Here is a 13,547-nt window from a genome sequence, read left to right as displayed (position 1 = left end):
CAGGACCCCCCTTAACCCTGCCCTTTTCCTTTAGTGATTTTCCCTTCACTGACCCCTCCCCTGCAGATTTCCACTTGTTCAGGCAGTGTTAGGGGTGGAGCCCCGTCTCTGTCCTCCACTGAAAATTCTCATTGCAATGGTCCATGCACCTGTCTGGGTGGATATTTAATAGGTGTCACTGAATTTTTTTTAAAGTAGATCTCCAACCATCATTTTTTTCTTCATGATCTTTTAAAAAATTCAACCTTAGACTACTCATCAGGAATAGATCAAGAACTTGTTGTTGTTTTGGTTATGGGCGAGTTTGTAAAGGTCACTGCGTTTCCATAATGGGCATTTCCCCAAATTATTTCAAGAGCTTTTAGATATTTTATAAAAGCTTTTTAAAATCCTAAACCAGGATAACTGTCATGGGTAATTTATAAATGGGAATATCTTTTCTTGCGATCGGGTACAAGAATTTTATGCTGTTCTTAAAGCGGAATCCCAAGTGCTGCAAACAGTGTAGTCAAAAGGGTATAGCTGCACACTCAATTCTCAAGTGCAGTTTGGAAACTGTAACCATCTCTTATGCCATATGCCTCCACCTGGTTTAACACTATCTCCTTAGCATAACACTCACAGTGGGAGTTTGAAATGCTTGATTGTTCAGGAAAAATCTGAACTTTAAAGATATTTGCAGGTGTAAGCGATGGCCCTAGTTAGAGGTGAGTTAAGTAGACCGGTTTATAGAAAAAGCCAGGCTTTGGTATCAGACAGCTGGGGGCTCACATTCGCTTCTGTGCCACTTGCTGACTGACCTCAGAGAATTACTTGTCTGCCTTCCCATTTCTTTCTAGGTATAATTTGCCTAATAAAAAGAATGATGGATTTTAATTACTGGATGCAAATAAAGCACCCATTACTGTACCTGGCATTTTTTATGTGCTTGTAACTGTTGATCATTTTTTAATTTTTATTGTTAGAAAGTCTAAATGAAAAAATCAACTACATTCATGGATTACAAGAATTGTTACAATGCCAGTTATCACCAAGTTCATTTATAGATTCAACCCAGTATCGGTCAAAATTCTAGCAAGTTGTTTTATACAAACTGACAAGCTAATTCTCAAATTCTATGGAAATGCAAAGAACCGGGAATAACCAAAGCAGTTTTTTTTTGTTGTTTGTTTTTTGTTTTCTGTCTTTTTGCTATTTCTTGGGCCGCTCCCGCGGCATATGGAGGTTCCCAGGCTAGGGGTCGAATCGGAGCTGTAGCCACTGGCCTACGCCAGAGCCACAGCAACATGGGTTCCGAGCCACGTCTGCAACCTAACTCCACAGCTCACGGCAACGCCGGATCGTTAACCCACTGAGCAAGGGCAGGGACCGAACCCGCAACCTCATGGTTCCTAGTCAGATTCATTAACCACTGCGCCACGACGGGAACTCCCCAAAGCAGTGTTTTAAAATAAGGGCAAAATTGGAGGACTTACCCTACCTCATTTCAAGACTTATCATAAAGCTCTATAAGCATGAGAGTTTGGTCCTGAAAACAGACATATAAAGTGGAATGGAACAGACTAGCAGGTCCAGAAATGGATCTGTACAATATGTACGGTCAACCGATTTTTGACGAAGATGTCTAAACAGTGTAAAGGGGAAAATTAAACCTTGACAATTAACATACTGATATTATTGGTTCAAAGCAATATACTGACTTCAAGTCTAAAGGAAGACAGGAAATGTTGACATGTGGTTTGGAAAATTAAGGTCGGAGTTCCCGTCGTGGCGCAGTGGTTAACGAATCCGACTAGGAACCATGAGGTTGCGGGTTCGATCCCTGGCCTCACTCAGTGGGTTAAGGATCTGGCGTTGCCGTGAGCTGTGGTGCAGGTTGCAGACACGGCTCGGATCCTGCCTTGCTGTGGCTCTGGCGTAGGCTGGTGGTTACGGCGTAGGCTGGTGGCTACAGCTCCAATTAGACCCCTAGCCTGGGAATCTCCATATGCCACAGGAGTGGCCCTAAAAAAAGGCAAAAAAGACAAAAATAAATAAATTAATTAATTTAAAAAAAAGAGAAAATTAAGGTCAACATTTCTGGAAGCATGACAGGAACACATTATAAACAGTTACTATCTAAGCAGTCAATTTTGCTTGTAATCATTGTTAGGTTATAAATTGTGTTCCTGGCTCGTCATACAAATAAGATAGATATTAACATGTTTCATGTAAATGTATATAATTAGTGATTATATACATAGAATACATTGCGCTAATCCCAAGGATGGCATTTCAAGAAATAATATTTTGCAAAAAGCAAAGTAACAATAAATTTGTGATTTCAACATATTTCTATGTAATACTATTGATCTTGCTGGGAAATCCAAGCATTACATTGTTTGAATATTACCTATTCATGTTGGCTGCATTTTCCAGAGTTTGAATATTCACTGAAGGATATACTTTTTTGCAAAACAGACCAAATATTTTCATTGTGTAAAAAGTAAATGAACTCATAAAAAGCAGCATATGCCCTAATATCCAATCTCATAATACTTCTGGAAGCACTTTTAAAGCAGAACCAACATCAAACACTAAATAAGAGAAAATTTCTCTCATCTAGAATATTTGTCACAGAACAAAGATCAAATCTATTGGATAAAGCAATTAATGTTTTATAAGTTTTAAATTGTCATTTGAAGAATAGTTTTTTAAATATTAAATATTTTTATTTTTCATCTTTAAATTTATTTTATTTAGAATTTATTTTGCATTAATCCTTCCCTCTTTTAATGGTTTTTATTATGAAATGAGCAGGGACATATAACTGAAATATACAATCTTGTCTAATATATTGATTCATAATAATAAACCACACTTCTATTATTATCTTTTTTAAAATATAAGGAAACCTCCAGAACTGTTAGTCTAATTCTATCACAGAAAAACAACTCACTGTTTATTATTATGGTTACTTATTATATTTTAAAAGCATGTTAAAAATTGTTATGAAAAATACAAAATAACTCATGATTTCAGGAATTCCATTTTTTTTTTTTTGCTTCCTGAATCTCAAAGATTAATTTTTATTGGGAATTTGGAAATACTACTACAATAACCAATAAGCCAAAGGAAAAAAAAACCCACAATTTTCTAAACCAGTTGTTTCTAAACAAGTTGTTATTGGGAACATATCAAGCTGTTCAAAATTTAAATATTCAATCTCAGGGATGAAAACACTTGACTTTTGGTTAAATCTTATGATTTGTACCCTCACAAGGCAGAAATATTCAATGTAGATTTTATTTCAAATCTGAAACTGTCTTCTTGATGGAGAGAAGAACCAATTTTCTCTCTCCTGCTATGTAGGAATTCCCCTGACAACCTGTTTCCAGTCCACCACTGTGAGGTTTCATCTCTTTTGCAGAATATGCCCTCTCAGCAGCAGTGTGGTTGTTCTCACCCTTTATTTAATTTGGCTCCAAGGAAAGCATGACTATTCTAGATTTTGCAGATGTAAAACTGAGATACAGAGAGTGAACAGCTTGTCAGATCTCACAAACAAGTGGCAAATTTTGGTTCTGAAATAATTTTCTAACTTTAAGGACAGTGTTATTTGAACGATTCCACTTTAAAAAATATTTAAGGTGTCCTAATGGTGATAATCATGACATGCCTAGAACTGATACTTCACTACCTCTTGATGCCTGCTGGTGTTGCAGGACCATCCCCACCGTACGATGGCCCTCTCGCCACCAACCCTTTCTGGTGAGAAACAGCTAAGTCTACTCTGCTAGCACACAGCACCACATTTTCCTTCTCGGCTCCTTCACTGGCCCCTCCAGAGACATCTGCTTCCTGTGTGGGAAGAACCAGCATTTCTGATGGGGGTGAAGGGTGTGTTTCTTTAGTCCCCATAAGACTTAAGCCATTCTGTGCAGAATTCATAAGCATGCCTCTTGCCTCACTTCAGCGTTACATCTATTCCGATTTCTTATTGAAATTTCCGTCCGTTTTTTCCTAGAATTGACACAATCAATCCTCTCCTCTAATAGGCAAAGCCTTGTTCCCAGGTCAGACTTGTATGTTTGTTTTCTCTTTTCTGAAGCTGAGTACTTTTCTGGGATGCTTCTCAGTTTCTCGTGCAATAGGTTTGCAAGCACTTTGCAAACATGTCAGAATCCTGGTAATTCCGGCTCCAACAAGGATACTTTCTTCTCTCCCACTTTGTCTGCCTCCCAGGATGCAAACAAAAGGCATAAAGATTTTTTATTCAGGGTCAAGAAGCTCTTGTTTCTGAACCAACCTTTAAAAAATATTCTTTTTTTTCCCCTGCTTTTTAGGGCTGCACCTGCAGCACATGAAAGTTCCCAGGCTAGGGGTCGAGTTGGAGCTACAGCTGCCGGCCTACACCACAGCCACAGCAGCAACTCGGGATCCGAGCCACCTCTGCAAACTAGACAACAGCTTGTGGCAATGCCAGATCCTTAATCCACTGAGCAAGGCCAGGGATTGAACCCACAACCTCATGGTTCCGAGTCGGATTCGTTTCCACTGTGCCATGATGGGAACTCATAAAAAATATTCTTGAAGGAGTCAAGCACTAAAGTAATAAGTAGTAAAAACCACCTCATATCTAATTTGTCAGACTACCCTTCTGTATTCCAGTCTGAAACTTATCAAGATGTCCTCAAATCTTCAGGGAAATGTTTTCAGTAACAGCTTCTTGACCCAAGACATTTTCACTCAGCTAGTAAAGCTGAAACTAATGCTTAAGTATCTTTACACTTCAGGCAAATTTAATTTAGCACCCCTGGAAGCACGGAGAAGTGTCCACTAGGCATCACGGGGATGTTTTATTTCTGACCGTTCCCATGAAAGAGCAGGTGTTTGGTCATTCATTTACAATTTGAATCAGTAATATGAAGAAATTATGAAACATTTTCCATTTGATTTCTAACTTTCTTGGTATTGGGACATATGAATCATTCCTCCAAATGGACATTCCCTGGGGGTGTCTATAAAGAAGAGATGACAGAAAGGCTTGGTATGTCACATCCAAATCACAAGGTTATAATACTTACTTCCTTAAATCTGACTGCAAAGTATTATGAAATTTTTTTAAGAAAAGGAAATTCTTTGGAAGAATACAAAGAAACTTTTGTTAGATAGCTTTTCTAGCTTTGCTCTCAAGACGAGTCAGTCAATTAAATGATTCAACATATATGAAATACCCATGGCAGATCTTGTGCTGAACAATGGTGAAACACCATCCCAGCCCTAAAGTCCAGTGGGGGAGACAGCCATATAAACAGGCCATTGCAACACCGTGTGAAACTTGCTATAACAGAAAAACAGAGGAAAGAGTGACTAATTCTGTTCCGTGTCTGGATGGCTTTCAGAGAATATGACATTTGAGTTGTGTTTTGAAAAATAAATAGGAGTTTACTAAATAATGAAAATGAAGAAAGCCATTAGAGGTTGAGAAAGAGGGAGAAGTAGAGGCAGCAGGAGGAACACATGCCCGGTAACTAAAGGACATGGCATGTTCAGGGAGGAGTCAAAGGCTCTGCGTGCCCGAGCTCTGCCTCTCGGGCTGGGACACACAGACGCCTGGGCCTGCGTGGCAATGTGCAGGAGCTGTGCAGAGCCTCCCAATGAGCACGGCCCAGCTGCCTGGGGCTTCTTTGAGTTTATTCAATGTTATGTCAGTTTTAGTTAATAGTGATTGCAGACACTTTCTCCAGTTTATTGAGATAGAATTTAATAAGGATTTCAGACACAGAATTTAATAAGGATTTCAGACACATGAAAACAGGAGTTCCCATTGTGGTTCAGCAGGTTAGGAACCCAAAATTGCTCATGAGAAGACCTGGTCTCACTCAGTGGGTTAAGGATCCAGCATTGCCACAAGCTGCGGTGTAGGTCGCAGATGCGGCTCGGATCTGGCATTGCTGTGGCTGTGGCATAAGCCTCAGCTGCAGCTCCAATACGACTCCTAGCCTGGGAATTTCCATATGCCACAAGTGCAGCCATTAAAAGAAAAAAAAATTTTAAATATGAAAACAAACATGAGCACTTTGCGGAGCAGAATGCAAAAATCTCGTGAAGACTTTGTATGAAAAAAATATATCTCAGTTGCGGAAATCTATTTCAAGCTATAACCCCTCTTACTATCAGCCTGATACCAACCTGCAATCCCTGTGGTTTCAGGCCTCTGGCTCTTAAGCGGTTCAATTGAGAAGCACTGTGCTAAAATGTGGGTTGATGGAGAGAGAGGCAGGAAGTGAAGTTAGAAAAACAACTTATTATCTTCCAGATATCTTCAAGGTAACTTTCAAGGTATTTGGACAGGGTTTCATATGCCAGATTGAGAATATGTAAGCAGGGTGATAGCAGGACTGCATCTCTGTTTTGGAACACTCTATGGCATTGTGGCAAATAAATTAGAGAGGAAGAGATAGAACAAGTCACAAGACCACTCTTACAACCTAAAATAAGTCAGAGGCAGTGAAGACAACTAAGAAGAGATGGATTATTTGAGAGAGAATTTAGAAAAGGAAAATGACAGGATTTGGTGACGTCTTGACTGTGTGTGGTAGGAGTGACTCTGATTCCTAGCTTTGCAAACAAATGGACAATGGATAATATTACCTAAGGCAGAAAATAAAGAAAGAAAAAGGAAAAAAAGTTTCTGAAAGATACTTGAAATACACATTAAAGACAATAACTTGATTTTTGCTACTGCTAAGTTGTGATGCCTCTGGTACAGTAATTATTCCTTCAATATCTTTATTCACTTGTTCACTCAATATCTTTATTTAGCAGCAGCTATTAAACACCATGAACAAAGCTAGACATGTTTGGAGATATCTAAGCAGTAGTGGAAATTCAGCCTAAATGCATTAGGCTGGAGTATAGAAATGGGAGTCACTGATGTGTTAGGGGGGCCATTTAAAGCTAAGGGGAATAGATATAATGCCTCTAGGAAATCCTAAGAGTAAGTAAAGAAGAATTTTCAGGACTTCGGCCCTGGGGAAAACTAACCTTTCAAAGTCGTGGAGCCTGGGAAAAGTTTCACAAATCACAATGATAAGTCCTGCTCCTAGTTTAATTTTTTAAATGATTTGTTTAATAAAAATTATTTGCATTTTGCAAACACAAATTCTTCAGATATTGGAAAGAATGTGCATGATCTTCCTACATGTAAAATCATCTTAGGGTCATTAAATTATGAATCTATAACCCTATTGCCAATTATTTTCATTTAAATTAGGAGTAAGAAATTCAGACCAATTACAGCAGTCAATTGAATTACTTTATTATATTCTGCCAGAGTGCAAATTAGTCAGTTTTAATTATTTTTTTAAAGAAAAGGAGGGCAGGCAATAGTGTTCAGGGAGATGACCTTGACTGTATGATCCCATAGGACCCACAGCCATAGATAAAATGAGCCTCGGTGTTGCTGAGGGATTTGACCTTCTTCCCCTGAGACTGGTACTTCCAGTTTGACTCAAACTCTATACAGAAGTTATTTGGCAAGAAGATGTAACACATTAGAAGTTACATTTTGGCAAGAAGAAAATGTAACACATTAGAAGTTCTGGGACCGCAGGACACCTGATCAGCCAGATTTTCTCTCCTTCACCGGGATCAGAGGGCAGGTTCCTAGGAGGGGCCCAGGTGGCAGCTGGGGTAAAAAGGGCAGCAGCCAGAAACCTTCACGTTACCCTTCACTCCCTACTGCTAGAGACCACATCCTAGAAGCGTTCTCCTCTGGGTACGGTTGCACAGGGCGCGAGGCATGGAACAAGCCTGATAAACTTAGGGTCAGGCCTGGCGGCAGCCCTCGACATTGCACATCTCCTTCCTGGTTAGTGGGAAACTGCGGCCCTCCCTCTAGTTCAGGTTGAGTGGCGTCATCCTCAAGCAACCAATCACAAGCCTTCTCTGAAAGATACTGTTAGGGAGCGGGAACTGTATTGGGAGAGCTGCTCTGTCAATTTCAGTAGCGGACTTGCCTCTTTTCTCTTAGCAACAGATGCATCACAGCAACAGCCTGCCTGGGGAACTGCAGCTTAGGTTCCTGGGTCTTGTTTTTCTGAGAAAGGAGAGTCAAACTCCAGTCTCCAGCTCCCGACGGAACTTTTCTCCAGAGCATTGCGAAGAGGTTTCTTTTCCTTCAGTTTAGCAGTTTCAGGTAAGGGAAGCTCTGAATCGGAAAGGAAGCTTGAAAAACAATATTTTACTCTTTCAAGGGCGTTTGGAACACTCGCTGTGCCAGCAATGTGCTAGACGAAGTGAAGACTACAAAAATGTACCAAATTTTCTCTGCTTTCAAAGAACTGCCAGCCTAGCCAGGAGACCAAAAAAAGCAACGAGAGAGCAGTTAACGACACTCTTAAGAACTTTGAGGGCAGGTACTGTTTTGCTCACAGGTTTTATATTCCCAGTGCCTATCTCAATGCCTGGCTCAGGGTGGAAAAAATAAATATGGGATGGATGGATGGATGGATGGGAAGGAAAACAGCATGATCCTGGTATAGGAGACCAAAGAAGAAAAGACTAATGTGGACTGAAGTGATTAGATGACTTCAGGACTTAAGAAAGGGCTGGAGTAAATGGAGTGAAACAGATGACCAGGGGAACACCAGCTCTTTGAAAGTAAGGACTTTGTCTTATTGCTCTAGCGCCCTCCAAGATCTGATTGCTGCTCAGTAATTTCTCTCTTCTCCACCGTGTATGTGCTGAGGCAGCTCTGCCTTTGCAGAAGCCTGGCATAATTAACTACTCTACAGCATGATTAGGAAATGTCGGGGAGAACAAAATTGTATCAGCCTCAGTGAGAAACTTATGGCGGCTTCAGAGAGTTCATGTTAGAGTTGAGCCTTTAAGAAGGAATCAGATTTAAGCAGGCAGAGAAACATGGCATCATGTGGAGCAGGAGCCGTCTGGAGGGAAGAGGGCTCTCCCTCTCTGTTTGGAGAGTGGATAATATCCTAGGAGGCTGGAGTAGAACTGGAAGGGTGAATGTGGAGAGACTAAAGGTGGTTCTTACAAGTTTGGACTCTATCCTGTTTTGCAAATTCTGGTCTGCAGACCACTGGTGCGAGACTGCCTCGTGCTGGTTTTAACAATGCTGAGTCCCAAGTTCACTCAGACCTGCTAAACACAATGGGTCCAGGAAACTTGCATTTCAAAGGAATTCCACTTCTACTCTGCCGGAGGAGAATCCCTCTGTGCCTGCTAGGCATCCATATTATAGTCCCAGTATACGGGGAAGTGACTTCTTCAGATCTGCATTTTAGAAAGAGAATTCTGAAGGCCTGTCCTGTGGGTGACTGTTCTGGTTGGAACAGAGGCAGAGTGGAAAGTTAAACGTTCACAGTCTAGTCTAAGGGGAATCTGTGGACAGAAAAAGAATACATGTTTATTTTTACTAATTGCTAATTGAAATGTCTGTATTTGATAACAAACTACAGTAGTATTGGCAGAACCTGTGACTTTGTCACCAAAAAAATTAGAGCTCTTTTCATGTAACATCATAGATGTTATAGATATATTATTTATGCTCTTCTCTTCTTTAAAATTAAGGCAGTAATTGGAACCGCTGCTAGATCTTATTATTTAATGTATTAATAAAGAGGCAAGTAAATTATTATTTCATAATTTTTACGAGTTTGATAACTGTATTTCAATATAATCTATCTTCCTTGTAATGCCATGTTTTTATCTGATGCACGGGCCTCACTAGGCTGCCAAAGGTGTTCAGGGCACAAAATAGTCAGGAACTCCTGGTAGAGGAGGGTGTGTTGAGTGCCTGAACCAGAGGGTGTGGTCAGAGAGGAAGGCTTGGGATTCAGGAGCCATTGCAAAGGGAGAAGCGATGATTTAGCATCTACTTGAATATGTAAATATCTAATCTTGGAAAGGAATGGGTTAGAGGAGGAGAAAGAAGAATAGAAGACGAATCAATATTGTGGGAAGAGTTATCTCTGGTAGATAAGTCTTGGGCCCTTCTGAGAAGATGACTGAAAAGCCCAGGGGCCCTTGAAAACTTCCTCAGGATCTCTGTCCCTAGAGACTCTCTTGCCAGATTTCCAAGGTGTTAGTCTTGGATCTTATTCTAAATCTCTATTTAAAAATAAATAAATAAAAAACACTTGAGGCAAACATTATGAACCTAAAAATACCTGGGGAAGGAGTTCCCGTTGTGGCTCAGTGGTAAAGAACCCGACTAGTATCCATGAGGACGCTGGTTCAATCCCTGGCCCCACTCAGTGAGTTAAGGATCCTGAGTTGCCTGAGCAGTGCTGTAGGTCACAGATGCGGCTCAGAGCTGGTGTTGCAATGCTGTGGTGTAGGCTGGCAGCTCTGATTTGACCTCTACCCTGTATGCTGTATGCTGCAGGTTTGGCCCTAAAAAGACCAAAAAAAAAAAAAAAAAAAAAAAACCCAAAAAACCTTGGGGGAAGATAGAAGAGGATAAAAAGGATGATGGCCACCTAAACGAGGTCATCTAATTGAAGAAGCCTCAGGGAAGTCATTCTTTCTCAGGAAGACTCTGCTTGAGGATAAGGTGCCACTGCCACAGGTCTTGTTAGAATTAAAGATCTCGTGGCTGGGAGTAAGCCACACGTGCTACAGGTAATAAATGGGAATGTGTACAGGTGTGAGCACGACAGCAGAAGAAAGTGAAGAGAGGAGGCTGATGACTAAGTCACTGCATTGTGTCACTTGTAATTTGTGTCATTTATCCTTCCTCTGCAGTAGCTATCCTCTTGAATAATAAAAGCCTTATTTAAAAACACACACACACAGTCAAGGACAAGTCTTGAAAGTTTGGAACCAAGCCACGGACAGCCCTGAATGCAACATTCCCCATCACCGGCGGAGGGCAGTCACAGGCTTTGGACTGTTACACGGAGGCTTTCCCCAGAGCAGTTTTCCTTCAGTGTCCCCGCGGCTGGGGGAGGATTGGGTTCAGGACGTCCTGTAGATGCCAAAGTCTGAGAATGCCCAAGTCCCCTGTGTAAAATGGTGTGGTATTTGCATAACCTACCCCATCATCTCGCATCCTTTGAGTCATCTCTAGGATATGTGTAATACCTAACACAGTGTAAAAGATATGTAAATAATTGTCAGTGTATGACAAATCCAAGTTTTGCTTTTTGGAACTTTCTGGAATTTTTTCCCATATTTTTGATCCCAGGTGGGTTGAATCCAAGATCACAGAATCTGCAGGTGTGGAGGGGGGCCCACTGTACTTACTTCTTTTGTCACTCCCTAATGTCTTTTTCTGTTAGTGTGGAAGGTACAGCACGTATCCTTTAGTTCATTGGTAGCAAAAAGGCATCCTGGAATGGGTGGGTTAATTTGCAAAGAAGATTAATGTTTTAATGTGAGAAGTACTTAAATGGATTGCTTAAATATTTATAGGTATTATCTTTCATAAATTCTGTTTTGAAATTCAAGCAGCTGTGATGGCTTTGAAAACCAATTGTAATACAAGTGCAGGGTAGGGGGAGGCATAAACTTTCCTTTAGGAATAGATGAAGTTATCTCTTCTGCTTCTCTCACCAGGGAACCCCAGAATGTGCATTTCAGGCTCCCTTCCTTCTCTTAGGTCTTTGCTTCAATGTTACTTAAGTGAGGTCTTCCCTGATCCCAGCCTCTCCACTCTTAAATCCCTTTCCCCTTCCTACTTGATTTTCTGCTTAATAATTATTACCCTCTGAAGTACTAATTATTACCCTCTGAAGTACTAATTATTACCCTCTAAGGTACTAATTATTTGCTCCTTGCTTTGCTCTTTCCCCACTAGAATGTAAGCTCTATCGGGGGATTATCTATTTTTTCCAAGCTTTATTCCTAACATCTAGGAAAGCATCTGGCACGTTACAGTCACTCAATACCTAACTGTGGAACAAACAGTGATGGGGTGAGTCTGGGTGACTTCACAATGGTTTTGTGTATTTTGAGTCAAATTTAGCTGGAATAGAATATGGGGAGGGTATATATTAATAAAGACTCTTCTGAAAAAAAGGACTAGATCAGATTTGAAATGAGGCTGAGGCTGGGAAGAGGGACGGAGGGTGCTAGACAGCCAGAACATTGGGTCAGAGGCACCTGCTGCACAATGTTTATAAAATGGAAATTCCTACATGGTCTGACACATAAAATGTTGGTTAAATAATAAAATCGTACCTTTTTAGCTAAAGACAGTACTTTTAAATAGCATCATTTGTAATGAAACACAGTCAACAGTCATGGCTGAAATCCAAAGGACAGTCTGGGACCCAGGCAAAGAGTGTGGACACTAGAGCAAGGCTGCTCGGGGTGGGGGCGGGGGGCACAGCCTGCCCTATTGCTCTGCTCCACACGTCCACACGTCCCCTTGGGCACGTCATCCACAGCTCAGGGCCTCCTGTTTTCACATCATAAAATGGGCATAAAGATCATTGTATTAATAAAATGCTTACCTAAAAGGGTGGTTAAAATTAAATTAAAAAGGCATACAAAGTACTTAGAGCTGTGTCTGGCTCATAGCAAGCATTCAATAAACATGAGGCTATTATCATTAAAATCTTCATTGCCATTTGAGAAAAATACATGTGAAAAATCTGAAGGAAAAGTGTATATCTATAAACACACAGACACGCCTACCCACACTTTGGCCAAGATTTAGTCATTAAGGGACTGGGCATAAAACAAAGCTTGTTATATTTTGACTGTGGGCTATGAAATAATATTCTGCCTGAGACTGGATTCTTAAAATGAGGCGAAGCAGTGTCAGATGCCTGAATTGATGATGCCTGAATTGACTTTTTTTCATTAAATCTTCACAGCCTCCTTGTGAGGTAGGTTTCATTATTATCCCCATTAAACTGAAGCTTAGAAGGTAAATGATTTGCCCAGGGTCCCTCCACTGTTAAAAGTAGAGCCTGTTTTTTAATTCTGCTGGTCAGGCTCCTGAAATCACATTCCCTACCATCCAAGAAGATGGGGTGGAGGGGAACTCTGAGGAGATGAGATGACAAGGGTTTGGTATCACGGCAGTGACCTTGGCCAGGTTACATCCTGTCAGAATTGCTGAATAATTCATAGAAAATGTTTGGAGGTATTCTCTGACAGTGCAAATAAGGGCACAGCGGTTACATGTACACATGCCAGGACAAAAGAACTATTCCAGTCGTGTTATTTTTAAAATGTTATACGTACATGTACATGCAGGCCTGTGTCTTTCAGCCTGTGTTTGCAGCTGAGGCACCTGTCAGACAGCCGTGCACAGGGGGCACTGAGCAACTCTCTGGATGGAGAAGGCAGCAGGAGGCAGGGACCCAGTGTGCTCTGTGTCCCCCCATGGCAGGAACTGCAGCAGAAACCTAGGAGTGTTGGCAAGTCACCTCTCATGCTTGGGCTGCATGGCGCCCCTGGAATGGCAGGATCTCATTAGGAGGGTTGATGTCACAGGGTCCCTCTGCACACAGAGCACCTGTGCTGCACGGACACGTGTTGATTTAGCCAAGGGCAAAACTTAGAGAACATGTTCTCATGTTTCTTAA

General features: G+C 41.0%; 1 protein-coding gene across 12 annotated transcripts in view; it reads left to right on the top strand.

The window, feature by feature from the left end:
• Positions 1-8,025: 8,025 nt before the first annotated feature.
• Positions 8,026-13,547, top strand: part of DNAI3 (dynein axonemal intermediate chain 3) — a 60,992-nt gene continuing 55,470 nt past the window's right edge. For 10 of the 12 annotated variants that reach the window (XR_014843158.1, XR_014843156.1, XM_085021306.1 and 7 more), the window contains exon 1: positions 8,026-8,182. The gene's annotated coding sequence lies outside the window, so the exon portion shown is untranslated. Of the gene's footprint in view, positions 8,647-13,547 lie in introns of all 12 variants that reach the window. The other 2 variants (XR_014843157.1, XM_085021303.1) reach the window with 1 other exon arrangement.

The sequence above is a fragment of the Sus scrofa genome, chromosome 4, assembly GCF_054392235.1.
Source record: "Sus scrofa isolate SSC_HxYL_T2T_F1_AM1 chromosome 4, Sscrofa_HxYL_maternal_Yorkshire_Landrace_v2.0, whole genome shotgun sequence".
Lineage (NCBI taxonomy): Eukaryota > Metazoa > Chordata > Mammalia > Artiodactyla > Suidae > Sus > Sus scrofa.
This window is presented reverse-complemented; position numbering and strand designations above follow the sequence as displayed.